This window comes from Apaloderma vittatum, unplaced genomic scaffold (genome assembly GCF_000703405.1).
Source record: "Apaloderma vittatum isolate BGI_N311 unplaced genomic scaffold, ASM70340v1 scaffold14623, whole genome shotgun sequence".
Classification (NCBI taxonomy): domain Eukaryota; kingdom Metazoa; phylum Chordata; class Aves; order Trogoniformes; family Trogonidae; genus Apaloderma; species Apaloderma vittatum.
In genome coordinates, this window is record NW_009707701.1 from 36,940 (window position 1) to 48,504 (window position 11,565).

Consider the following 11,565-nt stretch of genomic DNA (forward strand, 5'->3'; position numbering starts at 1 on the left):
CCAAGTTTTCAGACAGGTTTTGAAAGTACCCTGCAGAGGTTCTGCTAAGGTTGCCCTCCACTCAAGTAACATTGGATTTCTCTGCACTCCACTCCCTGCTCCAATTTCTAGCTCTCCCAAACATGGAAACTGGGAAATAATGGAAAAATGAGGCCGCCTGCCCTTTCAGAAGACATTTTATAATGTCACTGTGTTTCCCTGCTCACACCCCATAGGTGATGTCAATGGTGTTTACAGGAAATGCCATGAGTAATTCGCAAAGCAAAAGCCTCTTACTGTCAGGTCGGGGCTTGTCTGACTGGAAAGTGCCAAGCTGCATGGTATGGGGTTCACAGGCTGGGCTAGTTGCCTCCCCAGCAGCGTGCCACGCTGGAAGCTTAGAGAGGCCAGGGCGGAGAGCAAGGCCTGGGGAGAAAGTTATGCAATGCTTCTTCCAATATTGGTGTAGAAAAGCAAAGACAGCTTGTGGCCAGCGTGACCCTGTCTGAAAGGCCCAGCTTAGGAGTTGCCACTTTACTGGAAGAAGCCTCTTCTTGAGCCTTCTTCACCTTATCAACAATATATTCACTACAGCAGCATCAGTGCAGCACAGCATGGCATCAAAGCCTTTTTCATCTCTCCGTCTCAGCCCAGCAGCATGAACCAGTCACCTCCTGCAGGACTTTAACTGCCTCCATCTGTCTGAACAAATTCCCTCCCTCAATGTAAGCCCTTGCCTTTCTGCTATCTGCACCAGACTCTGTACTCTTGAAGCTGCTCCCAGTTTAAAGCAATCAAGCAACAGCTCCACCCCTCCACTACTCCACGCTGGGAGCTCTAGCCTAAAGGAAGGCTGAAAACTCCTGAAAAGATACGAGGAAGATCCAGCTCTGATCCCCATTGTGCTCAACTGCAAAGCTCTGAAGGAATTTCCTACACTGAGGCTTTCTAGTGGCTAATATTTACCTGTGTGTATCTTGGGCAAGTCTGTGTGTATCTCACTTTGTTCCAGACCTCGCTGGCTATCCACCCCAGGGATGCCTTCCCCACACAGTCCTTTTGTACACCACCTGCCTGGTCGCCCCTGCTCTCAGGGCACCTGCCAGCTTCCCTCACCAGAGCCACTTCTGCTCATCCCATACCCAGTGCCTTTTTGTTTTTGCACATCTGTCAGCTTCATGTGCTCACCTCCTTCCTTCCAATCGCTCGCTCTCTCTGTCTCTCTCTTTCCCCCCTCCCCCTTTTAATTCTTTTCTCTCTCAATATCAGGGTGCTTTACCTACCCCTCCATTTTTACAAGAAAGTTGTTTAAGCTTCCCTCATGTCTTGTCTGTCTTCTGCCCCCTTTCATTCTGCACTTCCCTGGGGGATTAGGGAGGAGACCTCAAGTGCTTCAGGAGAAAACAATGATGTGGAGGTGAAAAAATGTCCCAGTATGATTAAAAGGATGTCTACCTGGCAGTCAGGATCATCTGGATAGTGCATGTACCAACAGGGCAAAGGGTGGGGATGATATAAGCAGGGGAGCAGGACTGATGCCCAGCTGTGTGCCTGGGGTCCTGGACTGGCTCGTGTAAGAGGCTACATCTTCCGTGCTACGGTGCTTAAACTGTGGAGTTGATGGTAGCTTCTCAAGCCATACAATAAGATCTGCAATCTGAATGCACTTGGCACAGGGAGGGCTTTAATGGTGCAGGGGGAGGCCTTCTACTGCAGGAGTCATTTGAGCAGCTTCGGCTGAAACACCAAAGGAGCAGGCTCCCTAAGAACGAGCCTTGGGAATTCTTCCCTGAGCCCAAACCCTTCACACTGCTGATGAGTGCCACATCTTCCAGAACTTGGATCTGGTTTTGAAGATATGTAGGCTGAGGAGAGTGGGAGAGAGGCAGCACTGATTCTCCTAGTCTGGAATCAGAGCTGGCTTTGGCATTTCTGTGGATTTACAACCAGGCTGAGGGAACTCACTGTCTGGAAAGTAGTAGAGCCACAGTGTCGAAAAGACTTAAGTTTATCTGTCCCTTCCAGAGGTCCACAGTGTGCAGGCAGCTCTTAGAGACAGTGGGTGGCTGCTGAGCTCTCCAGATAGTCCTGGTGTTCCCAGAAACCATGCACTTCTGATTTTACAATTCCTGAGCATCTCAGGAGCTCTCTCTGCTTTGTTCCTTGCTCCCTGTGTTTTCTTGAAATGCTCCGCTTGTTACTCAGAGTGCAAATCTAGGTTACACGATGCAATTTCTTCCCTATATGTGCTAGTACAAAAATGGAGGGGAACTAGGTAGGGGGTGGGAAGGAGCTGAGAGGTGTGGTACAATATATATTTAGCTGCTTGGTTGCTAACAGTATGGCTTCTTGTTTCACAGTGTAGTATCAGCCTAGTCAAGAGCTCTTACACCCTCTGGGAGCAGAGTAGGTGATATTGAACCTAGTTATGCCTTCAATACTAGCTGTAGAGTCAGAGCTGTGTTTCCACCTTGTGTACCAGCAGCAAGCCAGGGTATTGGCTGAGCATGGTCCCCAGCCCGCATCATCTTTCCACTGACAAACAGCATTTTCAGTTTGCAACAAAAAAAAAGAATAATATTACTCCTAAGAGGCCTCAGAGGAATCACTTTGGATTTAAGAAATGTTGTGGCTACTTTCAGTCTCTCCATGTACTCTTTACATTGCATCATGCCTGCTGTGGTTCCCAGGCCCACTATGACTTTTTCCAAGCCACTGCAGGGCTGGCAAATCTGGTGAAATTGCATGAGACAGGAACAGAAACAGTGGCTGGGAAAAGGAAGCAGATGCCCCAATGTGTGTCTCTTGGCAGGGTTCAGTCAGGCAACTCATTTCCCACAGAGGATAATCATAGAACTGTAGAATCACAGAATGGTTTGAGTTGGAAGGGACCTTAAGGATCATCTAGTCCAACCCCACTGCCATGGGCAGGGACACCTCCCACCAGACCAGGTTGCTCAAAGCCCCATCCCGCCTGGCCTTGGACACTGCCAGGGAGGGGGCATCCACAGCTTCTCTGGGCAACCTGTTCCAGTGTCTCACCACCCCCACAATGAAGCATTTCTTCCTTACATCTAATCTAAATCTACCCTCTTTCAGTTCAAAGCCATTATCCCTCATCTTATCACTGCACTCCCTGATCAGGAGTCCCTCCCCTTCCTTCTTTGCTGTAGGCCCCTTCAGGTACTGGAAGGCTGCTATAAGGTCTCACCAGAGCCTTCTCTTCTCTAGGATGAACAACCACAATCCCATTAAGTAACACAGTGCCTTTCCTTTCCCTTGCACACTTGATCCTGCTGTAACTAGCTATACTGGCTACTGGTAGAGAATAGCAGGGCCTGCCTCTGTGGGCAAGCATTTTCTGAATGCTTCATTTGCAACCTGGAGGCTCAGCTCTCTCTGTGACCACTCCTGAATCCGTTTTCCTTTTCCACAGATTTTTTGCCTCCCTTTTTGGTTCAGTTCCAGTTTGTCCACTACTTTAAAAGGACAGTCAGGGAAAGGCTGATGAGTACTACCATGACTACTTGACTCACTCCACATGGGATACACAGTGCAGGGCAACTCTTGTGTCTGATTTTTCTCCTCAGATTCTGGATATCGCAGTGAAGATGTACTGCCTAATCACTGTGCGCTCGTCTGTTTGGTTATCTCTCCACAAATCAGCTATTTTGGGTATGATTTTGACAGACCAAGCCGTGTGTCCTGTAAGCTGACATGCTGTAGTTTAAGCCTCTGTTGTCCTGCGCTGTCTGTCCCAGCTTGCTATCACCTCACCTCAGAGTGCTCTGCACTTCACCTCCCTGCTCCTTGTCATTACTGTGGTACATGCACACGTACACACCATTATTAGGTACTTAGAGACCCAGAACAGGAACAGGTCTCAGTGCCAGGATCTGTAAGGAATGATCCTGCCGGGAAGCCAATGCGGCTGAGCAAGGAAGACGGCATGAAGGGAGTGTACCCTGCCTCCAGGGACAAGGAGGACAGCTTGTGTTTTGTGCAGCACTGGCCGTTCCTGGCATTTCTCTGTGATCTTTTCAGAAAGGAAAAGATAAAAGAAGCACATTTTGTACCTGCCACAGCAGAACTGTTTATTTAATGCTACCTCTTTCCCAAGATGTAGCAACCTAGGGACATAGAGGAACATGGAGGAACATGGGGTCATGGAGGGAGATGAGGGATGGCAGGTGAGGGGCAGGTGGGGAGCTACATCCTGTGAGCACATACCAAGAGGTTCTTGGTGAAGAACCTCAGGCTGATCTTGGAAAAAGCAAGTTGCCCAAGACTAATTTCGTACTCTGCTTGCTGGGCTTGCAGCAGGGAGAAGCCCGGCTTTGGCCACAGGCTTTAGCAGGTTTGTACCTCACCCCTGGGCAGGAGGAAACTTCACGAACATCACATCCAGCTGACAGCCAGCTGTGCCAGCCAGCAGTTGGGGGATAACATGGCAGTGGGATGAATGGCACATGGTCAACACCAAGTGTGACACCAGCTGTGCCAGGCTTATGGGGCCTGAAGATGTGGAGATGGCGACCATGCCATGGTGGGCACTGAGTCAGGCATTGTGGCAGCAGCAGGCCTGGCAGCAGGGCTGAGCACTGGGGCATCCATCTCCACACAGCTTCTGTCTCAATCCTCCCCCAGCAAGCAAATCACCGGGAGCTGGCGGAGGGAGTTCCCAGAGCTCCCTGTGGGGCTTCTGCGCCGGAATGGGGGTGGAGGTGGCGGGCTATGGTGGTCATATTGAAGGTCCTGGGGTGATCTGAAAGCTCTGTGTCTCTGTTGGGGTTTTGCACAGCAGCAACCCAATCCTGGGTCTTGTCTGTGATGCCGGGTGAAGATAAGTACCTGATCCCCTCACTCCTTCCAGCAGAGCTTCCTTACCCGAATACTGTTTTCGACCCAAGTGTTGAAATGCTTAAAGATCTCTGTAAGATGTCTGCAGCCAGAGTGCTCAGCAGGCTGCCTACACTGCTGTGGCTGGTGGGGAATGACTCTGCCTGGCATACCACAGCTGCCAGAAATAGGTCTGAGAGCCCCCTGCTTAGCTGGGGCTGCTGGTACAGCTGTCTCTGCAAAGTAAAAACAGTATCCTGGAATAAGCGCAGCTTTCTCGAAAGAGAGTGAGCAAATCTATGTTTCATTTTCTTCCATTATTTTAAGCACAATCCTTTTTTGACTTGATTTAATATCTGTGGCATATGTGACGTCTAATGGCTCAGACTTGCTCCTTCCCACCTTGCTGTAGCACACAACACATAAAAAAATGGGTGTGAGCTGTGTCTCCCTTTGGCTAAATTGAAGAAAATATAGATCATATTAGGTTGTTCTTATGCTTCCATGAAGGATTTAGGTGTGGGGTTTTGTTTTCCCAGCCAATAAATGCATTTGTACCAACCCCACAGTTTGGGTCAGTTCTCAAATATTTTCTTTCAGTCTCTCCCAGACGTAATTATAACTATCTTGGACATTTGAGTACTTCCAGTTTTGTTCAGCTGAGAGTTTTGTTACACCTGGAAACATGTCCTCTATTTCTTAAGTTGATCTTGCCACACTATCTCCACCGAGCACCTGTTCTTAATGAGACCAGATATTTGAAATGCCTTTCATCTCATCCTAGTTAATTTTTTGCCAAGTTCCTTTACAAACTCTGTCTTTTCCCAGATTCTCTTATCTGTTTGTTTAATTCTTATTTTCCTTCGCTAATCGTGGAAGTGTGACATATTCATAGAATCATAAAATCCCTGAATGGTTGGGGTTGGAAGGGACCTTTAAAGACCATTTAGCCCAACCCCCCTGCCACGGGCAGGGCCATCTTTCTCTAAATCATGTTACTCAACGTCCTGCCCAAGCTGACCTCGAATACTTCCAATGATGGGGCATCCACATCATCTTTAGTTGTCTTTGGGTTTCTTAGGACAGGACTTCATGAGCAGGTAAAAGCTGACCCGAAGTGGTTTCACTCACACTGTCTCATTTGGGTGCAATGCACGTTCAGCCTAGAAGCAGTGTGACTCTGTGGGCAGCTCTGTGACCTGGCTGGCATTCCCTGCCCATTTGGAGGGAAAACCTGCCATTTGGCTCTGCACCCACCTGACAGTGGATACAACCAAGCTGAGTCCTGTTCAAACCGTGCATCCTGGCCTGCCTTTATCAAGTCTTTGTACCTGGTGCAGGTGGGCCCTCCACTGAACTAGAGAGTGAGATTTGCCAGGACCAAATGTGTGTGAGTGTGTGCTTGTAGAGGAGAAATGCCATCTTTTTTAGGTATCTGTGTATCTTATTACTCATTTCAGGATGAACAGATCTTTGAAGGTCTGTGAAGGTCATGGGTCATTGAGAGTCTTGCAGGGTACCTCCATGCTTACAGCTGTGCAGAAGGAGGCAGACAGTCTCCTCTCCCTTTGGCTGAGCCTGCCTGAACTGGAGGGCTTTTGCACGTCTCTGAAGGAAGGAGCTTAATTCTTCCCCATGACCTGCTTCAAGAAAATGCTACAGCAACCAAATGGACCATGCTGTGTGAAATGCAAAGTCACAGTAGTGTGTGAGTCAAACATCCCCCTCCGGTGCTAGAGAGCGCAGCTAAAGAGCAAAACAAAGGCAAACACATCAGCAGCTGAAAGCGGGTGGGTTTTTTGCTTTCTTCATGGCAAAAGCCCAGCAGACTCTGACTGAGATCAAAAAGTAATGTATCACCTGGAGGTCTGTGGAGAAGCAAAGAGATGTTGAAACCTCCCACCACTTCCATCATCAAAGGCTTCAGATTTTTTTCATTTTTTTTTTTCACAGCCAGCTTCAGTAAGAACAACCATTTAAAAAAGGAGGTTAGGTGTACCTTCTGTTGGCTGAACCTATTAAAATTACCCTTCAATGTCACCCTATTACGATGTTAGCCTTCAATGTCACAGACAAGAAAAGGAAAATTCAAGGAGGAAAAAGAGAAATGAACACAGAGTCTCACCTAAAGAACTGGCTAGCTTACAGGGACTGATAGTGGGACTGTACTGCCATGCTTCAAGGTCACAAGTCTGACATCAGATAAAGTTAGCAACAGCTAAAAATTTTTATTGGTGGCTATTCAGTGGCCTACATGAAGTTAATGGATAGTCTCTTAGAGCCATTTAATTTAACTAGTTAACTACTGTATGCTTAGTAAAAAATATCCCCAAAAAAGAATTGTTAAACTTGTTGATGAGCTGATGCACGTGGAAATTAATAACAAAATTCACCAAAGTTTTTTGTTCTAATTTGTTAAATGATGATGTATGCTGGCCTGTTTGCTCCTGAGCTTATGTCCTGTTTGTTGCAGTTGGATCGTAGAGCTTTAGGGCAGAGATGCTGGCAAAGGATCTTTTGTGCATTTGCAATGTATCAAAATAAAAGATATATTTTTTCCTGTAGGACGTGGCTACTATTACATTTGAGTCTAACTTTAAATGTGCCATAAGATAGCAGCAGTATCCAAATATTGGCCACCTTCCATACTACAATGTGCTGAGAACGTCTTATCTGGAAAGATGCAGCTGCTGTATGTTCTGTACCTTTAGGTGGGGGGAAGCCAGAGCTCCTGAGGTGAGACTCTCTCAGAACTTGGTTGAGTCGTTTGGTACTGAGCTCTGGTTTTGCTGAGTTCACTGTATTAAAGGTGAAAGTATCAGTAGCATTCAGTTTTGGCTTTCACTGGTAGTTTTGTTTATTTTGTAATGCTTCCCGAAGTTCTGCACTGCAGTAACCTTTTTGTTTGTGTGTTTTTAGTTGGCTTTGGATAACAGAAGTTACACATGTGTTTATTAATATCAGCAACAACACAAAGACAGACCAAAACCAGATCTATTGAATCTTTAATTTCTGTAAAGCAAGGTGAAAGAAGAGACTAAAACTGTCATTCTTTCTTTGTGATCATATATATTCATCAACAAGGTAGTGAAAATACATTGTTAACCAAAGTGATAAAAAAGGTACCTCCTGGGTACCGGTGAGAGGCTTGTAGCATAGGTTTATTACTACTAAATCTTGGATTAGTCTTTTTTTTTGTTCTTGGAAATGTTTCTATTATTTGCTTTTGGCAACACTGGAAATAAAACAAAACCCTCCTGTACTGTGTTGCTGTAGATGCAATCTTGACACCTTGTCCCGCGCACACACCAGGTATCACTTTCGAATCCTGGAGAAGCTGCGGTTCAAAGCCACCTCCAGTGAGCAGAAGCCACTCTGGTAGGTGACAGAGAGGGAATTCGCTGGCTGCACTTTGAAAAATGCTGTAGGCTGTTTTTGTTTATTGTCTGTGGTACAAGTAGATCAGAATTTAAACTTGGAGACTCTCAGACATTTTCCTCACGAGATCTGTGTCTGTATAGAGAATGTTATAATAGGCTTTCTTCTCCTTGAGGAAGGGATAATATCCCCTTGGCAACACGAGTGATTACTTAAATGGAACAATAATATTAGGCAAGTGTTTGCAGTTGCCTTTCAGGGTGCATTAGCATCTGGAAACAGGAGAGAGAAGGGTAAGCATTGTATGGGTAAGAAATCAGGAAGATAGGAATGTGGCAGAGGAACAGTAGCATATTTCAAAGCTCTAGTTATTTTATAAAAAGATTGAGAAAGGTAGAGTAATTACTTGTTATCTATATGCAAATGCAAGGGGTACTCTTTGAAATAATGCTGTAATTGCAATTTTCTCATTATCCTTGCTACATTAGAGGAAGGAAAAGAGAGATGGGGCTATAAAGCTTTTCATTTCAGGTTGAAAGCATACCTTTAAGTGAAAAGCTTGAAAAGATCTTGTTCTGTGGGCTACTCATAATGTGACCACTGAAAATGAAGCATTTGCCCCTATCTGCATGGTCCGTTTTCTGAGATAAGGCATTAATTTGGCTTTAGGATCTGTGGGAAAACCCCACTCAGTGACTGTCTCTGTGAAGGTCATGCCTGGCTGGCTCTATCTTCAGTGTCTTCATCCAATCTGGGAAGGAAATGAGCAAGCACAGCCGCCTCCTCGGCATCTCTGTGTGAAATGAGATCATAAACCAACTCCAGCTGGAGCTAGGCGAAAAGCTCCAGCAGGAACAAGGTACCTTGTATAGCAAGTCCTGGACTCGGGCGTTGTCATTCAACTCAGAAATAGTCCCTAGGCCAATCAGACACAATATTTTTTTTTCTTTTCTTTCTTTTTTTTTTTAGTGGTTCTATTTTTTTTGTCCCTGCCTTTTGCATATTTTTGCTTGGTGGCATAAGCTGTTTTGAAGGTCAAAGCTCTAAGAGGCAGAACTGGTACCGATGCACTGTTGCTGACTCTTAATGCTAAGAACTCTTGATGTAAAAAATCCCCAAAGTCACAGTTCAGGCATCCATTGGAGGTCCAGTTTGTCCTCCAGAGGTTTTGTTTTTCAGGATTCCTATCTTCATGTACTCATATTTCCATATTGTTTTATGCACATCCAGAAGTGCTAACTTCCTCCCCAGATGAATGCTGTGAATTTATGTGGGGATGAGTGACACTTGTGACAGACAAGCTGACAAAACATGGCGAAAACATGGGAATCTGCAACACCAACAGTCTCGTTGGTGTTTCCATGTCCCTGCTGATGATGGGAAGTATTTTGCCACTAGTCTTCCTACATACACAGTCCTAATGCATTCAGAAGGGGGTAAACTTCTAGTGATGTGATTTTCAAGTGTTGTGTTGCATGACAGGAAGAAGTTGGACTCAGTTCTCACACATCGTAGTACAATGTGGAGCCCATAGCAGAACTACAGTGGTGCAGCAGGACCATTTTCACACATTGCTACCCAGCTGGAGTGACCCTTCGCCAAAAGGGCCTGCAGTTGCAAACAAAACAGTCTTTTTGCCTGGACTGTCAGGATAAAATCTTGCAATGCATACCATACCTTCCTCTGTGCTCATCTGCCAGCTACACAGAAAGTGCTACACAATAATGCATAATTCATTACTCTTAATTAAAATGTAAATTTATTGTCAGCCTATTTGGATAATTAAATCACCGTTGTAGGAATAGGTTTAAGTTCTGTATCTGGAGTTCCTTTTGCTAAAATAAACACATGACGCTTTATGCTGTCTGAAGTGGTGCAAGTGATTGCCGAGTGGGTTAGAACTGAACTTCCAGGGGAGGTCAATCAGTCAGTGTGTGTCTAATATTCAACAGAGTGTGAATCCACTTTGCTATAAAGTGAGCTGCCTTATTCTCCACGGTGTTAGATGACTGCATTTCAGACTTGGCAGAGACAGGAAGCATTATTTATATTTCTCCACCCTCAAAAAAGTATCCAGACAATTTTATTGGCCTCAAGCTGTTCTTCAGGAGCCTTCAGAAGGACATTTGATGGATTGCTGTGCTTACTGTAAACATTCTACTTACCTATTTATTTGCCGATCAGGCTTCATTCTTTATAGACCTTGAAGATTCACATCCATTAAGTGAATGATTAAGTACATTAAAACAAAAAAGCATATTCCACAAGGATGGGGTAATGACAGTGTTATCATTGATATGGTGCTCAGCAGGGGACTTAATTGTAATTGTTAGCATTTCCCCCCTCTTCCCTCAAAACAATAAAATCCTTAAATTCAAAAGAAGAATGTAGCAAAGGTGGTCTTGGGGTTGTGGATGAAGTGCAAGGAGCTCTTCATGAAAGAAAATTGTCATGGGGCTACGCATTGGTAGAGACAGAGAAAAAATTCTCAGGTCTACCATACAAAGAGTCATAGGGATTAGGAGTACTTCACCAACAAGTTTTCCATTATTTTCTTCTCTCTAATAAAAACGTGACCTCTCCTCTGCCAATGTCCTGTCTCTGTCTGTCTCTCTCTCCTGTGGTCAGGCAGACAAAATGTCATTTCAGCTCTTGGGGAGAGCTTGGTACAGAACAGAAGTCTCTTGGATGCAGAAGGAAAAGGAAAATGCTTTGCTTTGCCATTCCCTGAAGTCACAATTTTCTTATGTTCATGCTGCACATGTCTCTCTTGGAAGGTCTGGGATTCATTACCTACCTTCTGCCCTAACCTTCTGGTGTCAGAAATATGCAGAGAATCTCAAGATTAACTCCTCCGGCCAAACCGTGACATGGAACCACAGCTGGCTGAGAGGCAGACAGGTTGTGTGCACGGCTCCCGCTGCCCCTGATCCTGCCCTGCTCCAGCTTGTCCCACCCCAGCAGCTCTGCCCCAGTGCTGGCAGCCCTTGGCCAAGCAGGGCGAGGAGAGCCAGGGCAGGATTTGGCCACCAGCTGCCTTGTGTACTTTGCTGGTTTGCAGCACAAGAACAATTTTTGCAGCACTGGAGGAGCCAGCTTGCAGCTATCCCCAAATTGCGGAGGAATTAGAATAACATTTATTTTCTAGGCCATATTTTGATGGAGTCTCAGGAGCCCCATTTAAATTAGATTTTCTGTCATTGTCCTTCGCAGTGCGTGCTGAGCACACAGGTCTTCTGCAACCGGAGACATCCAGAGCTGCATGGGAGCCACTCTCCTCCTACCTCAGTCTTGCCTGAGCGTCAGGCTTTGGGCAGCCAAGACGGGGTCCAAGCAGACTTTTTGGCAGACATGTCTACACAAGACTGT